General features: G+C 45.4%; 1 protein-coding gene across 4 annotated transcripts in view; it reads right to left on the bottom strand.

The window, feature by feature from the left end:
- The window catches only part of RBM44 (RNA binding motif protein 44), a 350,280-nt gene that overhangs the window by 147,095 nt on the left and 190,209 nt on the right, over positions 1 to 12,976 (bottom strand). The window lies entirely within an intron of this gene.

Genomic DNA, 12,976 nt, shown 5'->3' with positions numbered 1-12,976 from the left:
GCTGCACATGCGTCGCTGCAATAAGCGGCTCATTGCGAGGGGAATATCTCTTAAACCATGCAGGTTTAGGAGATAAGGCTTACCTGTAGGTATAAAGAATATTATAGGCTTACCTGTAGGTAAAAGTGGTAGTAAAGAGTTTACTACCACTTTAAGGGTTTCGACAAACACAGTGTCTCTAAACATTTTGCAATACACCACAAAAAGGATCCAACACATATGAGATTCTGGGGCATTGAACCCTATAAGACACTGGAGAGGGGGACATAAAGTTAGAACCCAAGTGATACAGTGAGCGGCAATAGCCGGTGCTGGCTGTATCAAGGGAGCGCGCCTGTAAGGACTCCACACCAGGGACCCCAGAAGAAGCAGTTCCGGGACACTCTGTGCAAAACAAGCTGCACAGTGGAGGTAAGTATAAGGCCCCATTCACACCTAAGCGACAAAACGCCCGACGCGGGACGCTTCTGTCGCTTGAGGGGAGAATTCCCATTGCCGTCTATGGAGATGGTTCACATCTCAGACGCGCAACGCCTGTCGCCTGAAAAAAAGTCCCGGACCCTTTTTTTCACGCGACAGGCGCGTTTTCCCATAGACAGCAATGGGAAGACTTTAGAAAAAAAAAAAGAAACATTTGTAATCGCGGCAAATCTGCCGCTACACGCGTACGCGGCTGTCGCTTAGGTGTGAATGCAGCCTTACATGTTTGTTATTAAAAAATAATTAAAACATTTATTTACTGATCCTTTAACATAGAATTTGAACTGAATTGTTTTATCAGTGACTTTTAAGATCCCTCGCCTCATTTTATAGACGCAGCAATTGATTTTATGCCGTCTTCTGCTATAACATCACTTCCGGAGCCCTAATTTAAACACCGTTTTTATTTACTCTGACCATGGATACCCCTATTTTTATTTTGTTCATCTTGGTTTTTTAACTTCTTTTAATATGCTAGTTTTTACCCGATTTTATCACATTTTATTCTCCCATTTTAATAAAAAATGTTGCCCCGTGATACAAGTTACACTCTGTTGATACAAAAAAGATTCACTGGCGCTCTATGGGTTAACACTATAGTCCAATATAATATTTAAGACCCTCGTATGGGCTGTAAACGATCCGTGCTGCAGAAATCCAGGTACCTAGAAGCACCACCAAAATACAGTTACAACAAAAAGGAATTCTGCGCTCATAAAGGTTTACCACTCTAATTCCACATAATGTTTGTGAGGAATAACATTCAGTAGATCTTAGTTTGTTCGGAAGAACCAGTTCTTTATGTAGAAAAGATAAACAAATGTATACAGCACAACGCAAAATTTTTTTTCCAGTGCCTGCATGAAAACACACACAATCTTTCAGGGCTTCAAGGGTTAAAATTTTGCAATTTTGTTTCCAGCTGCATTCATAGAAAACAACCGTGCTGATTGTAATTGGAGTACATTACCCAGGACGTCACTATGGCGTTTGATGTCACTTCCTAGTTACTATCTGGCATCTGGGCTCCTGTACACTTTTCCTGTATGTGTCCAAACATGCTCCAGCCTCAGTGTTTGCAGCTGCTAGGAGCGCAGCACAGAGATGACAGCCATGGAGAGACAATCTTCCTGTTGGAACGTGCTGACAAGCAGGCAGAGAAAAGTTCAGCCGAATGTTAGGCGCCCTCCAGTGGACAAAGTGCAAATTGCATTGAGGAAAAAAAAATTGAAAATGGCGATTATAAATGAAAATCTTTTCTTGATATTACTGACTTAGGTCTTCCAAAATAAAAGAGGGGTTTTGAAACAGTCCCAGACTACGCGTTTCGCCCTATCCAGGGCTTTGTCACAAAGCCCTGGATAGGGCGAAACGCGTAGTCTGGGACTGTTTCAAAACCCCTCTTTTATTTTGGAAGACCTAAGTCAGTAATATCAAGAAAAGATTTTCATTTATAATCGCCATTTTCAAATTTTTTTCCTCAATGCAATTTGCACTTTGTCCACTGGAGGGCGCCTAACATTCGGCTGAACTTTTCTCTGCCTGCTTGTCAGCACGTTCCAACAGGAAGATTGTCTCTCCATGGCTGTCATCTCTGTGCTGCGCTCCTAGCAGCTGCAAACACTGAGGCTGGAGCATGTTTGGACACATACAGGAAAAGTGTACAGGAGCCCAGATGCCAGATAGTAACTAGGAAGTGACATCAAACGCCATAGTGACGTCCTGGGTAATGTACTCCAATTACAATCAGCACGGTTGTTTTCTATGAATGCAGCTGGAAACAAAATTGCAAAATTTTAACCCTTGAAGCCCTGAAAGATTGTGTGTGTTTTCATGCAGGCACTGGAAAAAAATTTTTGCGTTGTGCTGTATACATTTGTTTATCTTTTCTACATAAAGAACTGGTTCTTCCGAACAAACTAAGATCTACTGAATGTTATTCCTCACAAACATTATGTGGAATTAGAGTGGTAAACCTTTATGAGCGCAGAATTCCTTTTTGTTGTAAAAGTTACACTCTGTGCGGTTCACGTCACGATTTTATTTATATACCTGTAAACAATTCACAAGAAGCCATCAGTGCCTGTATGTCCATATACAACCACAACAAAATGGTCACGTTGTAGACCATTAGAATAATCATAGGAAATGGCTGCTGCCATTCTAACTATAGGCGGGCTACAAGAAAATGGCTGATCAGCATTTTTCCTATTCACTATATAAAGACACTTCCGATGTCCAGAATGCATCTCCGATGAAGTCATGGGACATTGACGATACGCGTCTTATTCAGTTCACGGTTTTATTCATCCATCGTTGTATATTAGTTATGTCCAGTCATTCATTTTGATTGGGGCATAACATCATCCTGCGTTTTCTCTGCGACTGCATATATTATCTTTACGTTGTGATTTTATTTATGCACGAGTCACCTTATCTGCACGGTTTGCACATTCATTCAGTTCACCTTTGGATGCACCTTATCTTCGCATTTATAGCAATTTTTATAAATTTCAGAAAGTATTTGCACATTCATTTATCAATTATACTATTTTGGTTATTTATACATTTTAACACTTACACCATTCTATGCTATTGGAGCACAACACCATCTCTTGATTTTTTTTCCACACAATACTCAGTGTTGCAGTTCAGATATTCTCGAATATTGCTTATTCTTGTGTGGGTGTGTGAAATGTTCCCCACAGATAAGCGTGTTGCAAACATTGCAATTATGATATATTTGTAGCAGCCTTTTTTCAAAGAGATTCTGGGTGGAGTCTGCAAGTACTTGTGCCTAGGGTCAGCCTGGACCAGACAATCACATAGTGTCATGCTATGCTTATGCACGACCAGAGGTTTTTTTTTTTGTTTTTTTTTAAGATTAGAGGTGTTGTAAGCTTGACGTATGTGCAGATTATATGTTACAGCCTTCTTTAACTGTTCAGATTTGCGTTTGAATGTGTGTATGAACATTGGTCAGTTTGTTCAGTGGCTCTAGTACGATCGGTTTTGGACTTCGCCAATGCCTGATCGAGTACCTTCACAGGATATCCTCATTCTAAAAATGTATTGTGCATTGCGTTTAGCTGTTGTCCATCGTTCACATTTGAATAGATCTGTGAAACCCTCAAAAACAGAGATAGGCAGGCTATTGAGAAGGTCCTAAGGATGTGCACTTTGGTAATGTAGTCTCATGTCCCTGTTTAGTGTATAAAGTTGTGGTTAATGAACGTTGAGAGCTAGTTACCATTACATCAAGGAACAGAATACTGCAAGGTGAGATTTCTGGATTAAATACAACAGGATGCTATTCGGGAAATCTACAAAGTCAAAAAAACTGACCTTATCACAAACCCAGATCAGGGAAATGTCATCTATATACCTAAGCAAACATTTGATATGGTCAGAAAAAAAAATAGAAGGATAAATATGACATTCTTCGAGAAAAACAAAAGATTTGCAATTAAGGGGGCCGCGGAGCTGCCCATGGCTGTGCCATGGACCTGCACGTACCTAGCTGAGCTGTGACTAATATTAGTGTGAAACGCGTCAGTAAGGGGTCCTATTTTTGCTGTGGCTTGTAGTTCTTTTTATCCTGTTTAACTATTAAAGGCAACAAAGATTGTTCAGAGTGCGTCTATCCAAATACATGTATTTATTCTTTGCTATATGCATTTCCAGTACCCGTGGCTTCTAAGAGGAGGTTAATCACCAAGCAGACCCACCTGGAGCAGTAACTCCATTTCCCTAGTCTGTAATGCAGTCACATAACTGAAGATATTTCTTGAGAGGACAGGCAAGTGCTGGGGAAGCTACAGACTACGGTACATGTGGAGGTGAAACAATTGCATAAGGGGTACTAAACAATTGCAAATAACAGTAAACCAAGAAAATTTATAAATGACACTGCAGTCAAAGCAGTTCAATGTGTACTGTAGCAGCGCTAAAAAACAGAGTATGAGCTCTGAATGAAAGTTCTATGTTGACATAGGTATCAGAATAATGGTGCAGGTGGACATCAGCAGTAAATAGTGTCTTCCTTAATGTGTGATCCTCATCACCAGGGGGTTGTGTTTCACCACGTGGGGGGATACTATCCCCTTATGGGGATGCACTCACCAGACCAAGAATAAAAAACAGCATTGGATACACATCAGCCTCTGACACCAGTCTTGCACTCTCCACCACTTCTGCTTATGTGTGTCTTGCTTGTGTAGACACACATAAGACACACATAAGCAGGAGTGGTGGAGAGTGCAAGACTGGTGGCAGAGGCTGATGTGTATCCAATGCTGTTTTTTATTCCTGGTCTGGTGAGTGCATCCCCATAAGGGGATAGTATCCCCCCACGTGGTGAAACACAACCCCCTGGTGATGAGGAGCACACATTAAGGAAGACACTATTTACTGCTGATGTCCACCTGCACCATTATTCTGATACCTATGTCAACATAGAACTTTCATTCAGAGCTCATACTCTGTTTTTTAGCGCTGCTACAGTACACATTGAACTGCTTTGACTGCACAGTCATTTATACATTTTCTTGGTTTACTGTTATTTGCAATATTTTCTTTATCTAAGCGGCTGCTTATTGTGTATCTAGGTGTCTTTTTCCTGTACATCATTTATCTTAATTGCTGACTCCTGTGCGCTGAGCAGTGCTTCACTATTAGGAAGGGCGGATTTAAGCACTTTTTCATACGGTACTAAACAATTGCATAAGGGGTACTGAAAACAGAAGCAATGTAACCATTTCTAGTAATAAGACACTGAACGAAGTCAATTGGTGCCAAGACTAGTTGTTTTGAGGAGGCTAAATATGAAAAACAGGCAACCTGGTGATACTTGACTCTAATACAGGGACAAAGGGCACACACAAATTTAGGGCAGAGTCTGGTGTTTATAGGCCAGGGAGACGTGTGTAGAAAAGTGGTTCCATGTAATAAAACTGAGTGGAGATCCAACGACCGCGAGTGAAAAAGCCATGCACTGGCTGTTCCAATGGAGTCCAACTAGCAGAATAAGTAGGGAAATTCTCATAAACAGGTGACCAAAGGGTGTCAGTGACAGTATGTTCATAGACATGGAGTCCGATAGACAAAATGCTGTGCTGAATGGAAAGTAAACAATGATGTGAGGATTAGACCCAGATATCACAAGCAGTACAAGGTTGGGTGAAAAGCCTGAGAAGGGTGTGTTAACTGCAGGGGTAAAGTGAGAGAACCAGTGTTCTATGGTACGAAGATTTAAACCAGGAGCTTCTAAAGAAAGAGGTATCCAAGGTCCTCTGGGATATAAACATGATGTGACATGCATTTTTATTTCCTTTAGGGGGGGGGGGGGGTAAATATAAAAAAATAAAAATAGGATTTTTGTACTCACCGTAAAATCCATTTCTCTGAGTTCATGGACGGACACAGCAGCCTTTGACCTTCGGGTATTATGCACCTTCCTTCCTTCCAGGAGAGATTAGGCAGAAAACAGCACTTTAAGTGTTAAAACACTTTTCTCAGTACAGCTTCTCCCAGGGGGCGTAGTCCCCCGTGTATAACCCACACTCTGCCTCAGCAGCTCCAGTAAGTAACAAGCAGTACAAACAAAAAGGAGGGGTGGGTGCTGTGTCCGTCCATGAACTCAGAGAAATGGATTTTACAGTGAGTACAAAAATCCAATTTTGTCTTCCGTTCATGGACGGACACAGCAGCCTTTGACCTTAGGGACGTCCCCAAGCAGTGTCAAAAAGATTCAAGGGGTGGGAAAACAACACAGCAAACCAAGCTACACCCCAAACAAAAACCGGAGTTTCTCAACGGAGGAACTCCAACCTTAAACTGCCCCCTGTAACACCTTGCGGCCGAAGGAGGCATCCGAAGATCCGAAGGACCATTCACTGACATGAACAGTGAGTTCGACTTCCGGAACGGAGCCGTAGCAGACAAGTACACACGAAGGGCCCAAACCACATCCAGGGAATGTAAAAAGGCCTCCTTCGGGTTTTTCGGCCGAGGACACAAGGATGGCAACACAATGTCCTCATTAATGTGAAAAGCCGAAACGACCTTTGGGAGAAAAGACGGCTGCGGCCGCAGCACCACCTTATCCTCATGGATGACCAAGTAGGGAGCCTTGCAGGACAAGGCCGCCAGTTCAGACACCCGTCTGACTGAGGTAATAGCTACCAGAAAAACCATCTTCTGTGACAGAGTCAACAATGGGATCTTCCGAATGTCCTCAAAGGGAGCTTGTTGAAGCACCGAGAGGACTAAATTCAGGTCCCATGGGGGCAGAGGAGGGGCCACATGCCGGACCCCTTGCACAAACGTACGCACCAAGGAGTGCGCTGCCAAGGGTCGCTGAAAGTAAACAGCTAGAGCTGAAATATGACTCTTACCCGTACTCAAGGCGAGAGCCTGATCCACTCCACGCTGTAAGAACAGCAGAATCCAGGACATCACGTACGTACGGGGGTGCCACTTCATCTCTGCTGAAGTTTCTCTGTTGGGAGAAAAACTCTGACCTCCGCGGAATCCAGGATTAACCCCAGGTATTCCAGTTGCTGAGACAGGACCAAGACTGACTTCTGGATATTCAGAAGCCAGCCGAACTCTCGGAGAGTGACACGTGATAGACATGTCCTCTTCTAACTCTGAGCTTGAGGAAGCTCTCAGGAGAAGGTCGTCCAGATATCCTACGATAGCGATCCCACGCTGCCTCAGCAGGGCTAGGATCGGGGCGAGCACCTTGGTGAAGACCCGTGGTGCCGAGGCCAGGCCAAACAGGAGGGCCACAAATTGAAAATGGTACTCCCCGATCGCAAAGCGCAGAAACCTCTGGTGCTTTGTGCATATGGGAACACGTAGGTATGCGTCCATGATATCCAATGACGCCAGAAAGTCCCCCTGATGGAGCGCTGCCACCACCGAGCGAATCGACTCCATCCTGAATTTTTTCACTTTGACAAAACAATTGAGGGCCTTGAGGTCCAGGATTGGACGGACCCCTTCCTTCTTGGGGACTACAGATTGGAGTAAAACCCCTGAAACCGTTCCATCGAGGGAACCAGCACAATCACTCCCCTGGCCAGAAGATCCTGGACAGCCACCGACAGATCCTTCCGGAGATCCGGAGGAAGCTGGAGGTTGGAAGGAAAAAATCTGTTTGGTGGCCTGCCGCACTGGGCAGGCGAAAAAAACGCTTGGGGGTAGTAAAAGAGGGCCCTTGCTTACGGCGAGGCTCCTTGCCCTTCCCAGACTGTGGGAGCAGAGTGCTCTTACCACCTGTGGCATCCTTTATGATGTCATTCAGGGACGCCCCAAAAAGCTGTTCACCCTTAAAGGGTAAATCCACCAAGGCCTTCTTGAAGGACTGGTCCACAGACCAGCACTTCAGCCACACAAGGCGGCGTAGTACCACCGCGGAGGCCCTGAAAAGCAAGGGGAGCGTATCCAGGGCCGACTCACAAACTTCAGACCCTGAACCAACTGTTCAGCCAGGTCCACACAGGTCTCGGAAGCACCTTGCGCCTCCAGCTCCTGTAGCAAAAACTTTGCTCGTTCGGTAAGTGTCTGCGACAGAGTCCCGGCCAAAACCGGTCTTCCTGCCGAACCCACTACTGTGAACATGGAGCGGGCCACAGCCTCCACTCTCCTGTCTGCGGGTTCCTTAACCACTTCACATGTAAACAAACCAGCATCATTTGATGAAGCTGGTTCCTCTCTCCTCTCTCTGTACCGATCGGTATAGTGTGAGAGGGGGTGTCAGCAGCACTGTGGCTGGATCTGTGACTATTGCAGTCACAAATCCAGCCATCCCTGCAACCCCCCTGCGCCAATACTCTGCAATACCCCCCTGCCCCAATACTCTGCAATACCTGGAAAATACTCTGGGGAAAAAAAATGCGTTTTAACCACTTCCCGCCCGCCGGCCGTCATATGACTTCCTTGAATTTGTGCAGGGATATCTGAATGATGCCTACAGCTAGAGGTGAGATGTGGGGTCTTATTGACCCAATATCTCACTGTAAAAAGGACCTGTCATGCTATATTCCTATTGCAAGGGGATGTTTACATTCCTTGTAATAGGAATAAAAGTGATCAAAACATTTATTTTTGGAGGAAAACGTGTCAAACTAAAATAAAGTAAAATTAACAATATAAAAAAAAAAGTTTTTAAAGCGCCCCTGTTCCCGTGTGCTCGTATACAGAAGCGAACGCACACGCAAGTCCGGCCCACATATGAAAACGGTGTTCAAACCACACATGTGAGGTATCGCTGCGAACGTTAGAGCGAGAGCAATCATTTTTGCCCTAGACCTCTCTCCAACTAAAAACATGTAACCAGTAAAAATATTTAAAGCGTCACCCCAGGGGGATTTTTAAGTAGCGAAGTTTGGCGCTATTCCACAAGCGTGTCCAACTTTGAAGGGTGACATGTTGGGTATCTTATTTACTCGGCATAACATCATCTTTCATATTATGCAAAAATATTGGGCTAACATTACTGTTTATTTTTTTTAAAGCACAAAATTTCCAAAAAAAGAGTTTGAAAAATTGCTGTGCAAATACTGTGCGAAATAAAAAGTTGCAACGACCGCCATTGTATTCTCTAGGGTCTTTGCTAAAAAAGCATATATAATGTTTTGGGGTTCTATGTAATTTTTTAGCAAATAAATGATGATTTTTACATGTAGGAGAGGAATGTCAGAATTGGTCTGGGTGCTCCAGAACGCCTGAAGGTGCTCCCTGCATGTTGGGCCTCTGTATGTGGCCACGCTGTGTAAAAAAGTCTCACACATGTGGTATCACCATACTCAGGAGGAATAGCAGAATGTGTTTTGGGGTGTAATTTGTGGTATGCATATGCTGTGTGTGAGAAATAACCTGCTAATATGAAAGTTTTGTGGAAAAAAAATAAAAATTAAAAAATCTTGATTTTGCAAAGAATTGTGGGAACAAATTACAACTTCAAAAAACTCACCATGCCTCTTTCTAAATACCTTGGAATGTCTTCTTTCCAAAAAGGGGTCATGTGGGGGGTATTTGTACTTTTCTGGCATGTTAGGGTCTCAAGAAATGATAGGCCGTCAGTACTTCAGGTGTGATCAATTTTCAGATATTGGCACCATAGCTTGTGGACGCTATAACTTTCACAAAGTCCAAAAAATATGCACCAATTTGTACTTATTTTTACCAAAGATGTGTAGCAGTATAAATTTTGGTAAAATTTATGAAGAAAATTTACAAATTTGCTAAATTTTATAACAGAAACAAAGAAAAATTCATTTTTTTTTTTTTGCAGAATTTTCAGTATTTTTTCTTTTATAGCGCAAAAAATAAAAACCACCAAAAGAAAGCTCTATTTGTGGGGGGGGGGGGGGGGAGGACAAAAATTTAATTTGGGTACAGTGTTGTATGACTGAGTAATTGTCATTCAAAATGGGAGCACCGAAAGCTGAAAATTGGTCGTTATTAAGTGCCCAGTGGTCAAGTGGTTAAAAGGCGGGAGCCCCTTCCACCAACAACGTGGTGGCTTTTTCTCAATCTGGACACGGGAGGGTCCACAGATGGAGGAGAGACACACTTTTTCATAAAGTCCTCCTCAAAGGGATAACGGGTCGCAAAGTATTGCGGAACAGCAAAAACTTTCTGCGGCGTATCCCATTCCTTGTATAACAACTTGTCCAAATATGGAATACAACGAAACACTCTTGCGGTGCGGGGTGGCTTGCGGAACCCAAAAGGGACGGCACATCCGTTGCCTCCGCCAAATCCTCAAGTTTGAGTATCCCGCACCGCAGCGATAAGAGCTCCAACAAATTCCTGATCATTCACTGACCCTGAATCATCCTCACTGTCCGCGTGGGTTAAGCCTGCATTATCTGATATGACAGAACCAGAGCCAGAAGCAATAGCAGGGCCTGACTGTGTCAGAGACATCCCCAGAAGCAGGCTCAGGGAGGGGGCGCTTTTACCCCCCTTCTGGCCACTAGTCGCTTCAATCCTGGCGAGAAATGCCTCAAGGACTGCCGTCATAGCCTCTACAGAGGCGGCAGGGGCATTAAGGGTTAACTCGGGCATTGTTGGGGCAGAAGCTCCTGGGTCAGGCTCCATGTTATCCCCACCGCTATGCCTCCCTGGCACTGCAAGGCAGAAAAACCCACCGGTCACCTCCCGGCTGCAAAACAGAAGGCAGGGGGCCCCCAGGGAACTCACCACCGCACCCGGTTGCAGTGTGAGCTGAAGCGCTCTGAAGTGCTGAGAAGAGCTGGCTGCGCTGTCCCTCAGGGAGAGATTTGCGGTCTTTTGCTGCGGTATTTTAGGCACTAGAGGCCAAGACTTTTCCAAGATGGCCGCCGTCTGAGGTAAAAAACACCATGCGGCTACAAGAAAATGGCCGCCGAACAATGCAAACCGCGTCCGCGGCAAAATGGCGGCCATACGCAGTTTGAAAAGACAGTGACACAGTAAAAAACACGGCCAGCACACACAGCAACTCCCCAAAAAAAACAGCACCCCACAACACACGGTCCCCGGTAGCGATAGAACCCCAGGAGGGCCCCCTTTACAGCCGCCACCCAGCATGGGAAAGGATGGAGAGGAAGGGAGAGAGGAAAGCAGGGTGGACCCTCTTTCGACCTCCCCAGGGAAGCACCAGCCATACCACCTTGCCAGGGCAAGGGGCCTACTTACCCGTCCTGCGACCACCGGCTGGAGGCATTCCTGACAGAACCAACGTCCGCTAAACGGGATGGCTGTCGGCCAGACACACTGTGACAAGGCCATAGAGACCGGTCATATGTGCGCCCTGGAACATGTAGTTCCCCGGCCACCCCTGGAGCAAACAGGGAATGTCGTGGACGACCCAGAGCTGAGCTGAGGGCCGGCACACGCTCGATGGCTGAACATGGGGGGACTACAAGAGTCAAGACCCAGCCTGTCGCCCAGTCGGCAGTTGATAGTAGAATCTCAGGATTCAAAAAAAGCAGAAACAAACCAAAATAAAAGCGAAAAAAAAAAACCTCCAGAGTACAGGGACTCCAGAAGGCCATGTCTCTCCTGACGTTAGGCAGAAAAAAAAAACTGGAGCTGCTGAGGCAGAGTGTGGGTTATACCCAGGGGACCACGCCCCCTGGGAGGAGCTGTACTGAGGAAAAGTGTTTTAACACTTAAAGTGCTGTTTTCTGCCTAATCTCTCCTGGAAGGAAGGTGCATAATACCCTAAGGTCAAAGGCTGCTGTGTCCGTCCAAGAACGGAAGAGAAAATAGGATTTTTGTACTCACCATAAAATCATTTTCTCTGTAGTTCATGGACGGACACAGTAGAGTATCTTGAAAGTAAAGAGGACTAGGCAGAAACATTGTTAAAGTTTTAAAGACAACCTTAAAACTGTACAGTACCGCCCAGGAGGTGGTCCCTCTAGGCACAACCCCTCTCCCTGCACACAGCAGCTTCAGTTCGTCAAAAAGCAGAACAACCATAAAAAGGAGGGGCGGGTGCTGTGTTCGTCCATGAACTACAGAGAAAATAATTTTACGGTGAGTACAAAAATCCTATTTTCTCTTGTGTTCATGGACAGACACAGATTATCTTGACAATAAGGACGTTCCCAGGCAGTGTCAGAAAACGAGGGGTGGGAACAACAAAACAAACTTCACCCCAAACATAACCAGAGCTCCTCAACAGAGGGGATGCAACCTTATATGGCCGACTACAGAACTTTGTGGCCGAAGCAAGCATCCGAAGATGCACTCACATCAACCTTGTAGAATTTTGTGAAAGTGTGAACGGACGACCAAGTGGCCATCTTACACACTTGGGAAACAGACGCCTGATGTCGGAGGCGCCCATTACTGTATGGCATAGGCCTGAATCACGACCTGTCTGATCCACCTAGAGATGGTGGATGATACTGCCATACCGTTCTCAGGACCAGCCACAGAAACAAACAGCGAGCCCGACTTCTGGAACAAAGCAGTAGCAGAGAGGTACACCCGCAGAGCTCGGACAACGTCCAAGGAATGTAAAGCAGCGTCTTTTGGATGCAACGGTCGAGGGCACAAGGACAGAAGTATAAAGTCCTCATTGAGATGAAAGGCCGAAACAACATTAGGAAGAAACGAAGGCAGCGGGTGTAGCACCACCTTATCCTTGTGGAGGATCACATAAGGAGCCTTGCAAGACAAGGCTGCCAGCAGAATGAAGTATGGGATCTTGCGACAGAAGGTCCTCTTGTAGCAGTAGTCGCCAAGAAACATCCGCCACCAGACACACTAGGACGGCGAACCAGGGACGGCGAGGTCAATCTGGAGCAATGAGAACCATCGGGATCTCCTCGGTCTGCACCCTGCGAAGCAGACGAGGGAGAAGCTTTAGTGGGGGACAGGCATAAATCAGCCGATACTGTCCCCACAGAGCCACCAACGCATCTGTCGCATCTGCCCAGGGGTCTCTTGACCTGGCCATAAACCTCAACACCTTCCGATTAAGACACAA

This window comes from Rana temporaria, chromosome 6, assembly GCF_905171775.1.
Source record: "Rana temporaria chromosome 6, aRanTem1.1, whole genome shotgun sequence".
NCBI classification, from domain to species: Eukaryota; Metazoa; Chordata; class Amphibia; order Anura; family Ranidae; genus Rana; species Rana temporaria.
The sequence above is the reverse complement of the archived record's forward strand: the minus strand, read 5'-3'. Positions and strand labels throughout refer to the sequence as shown.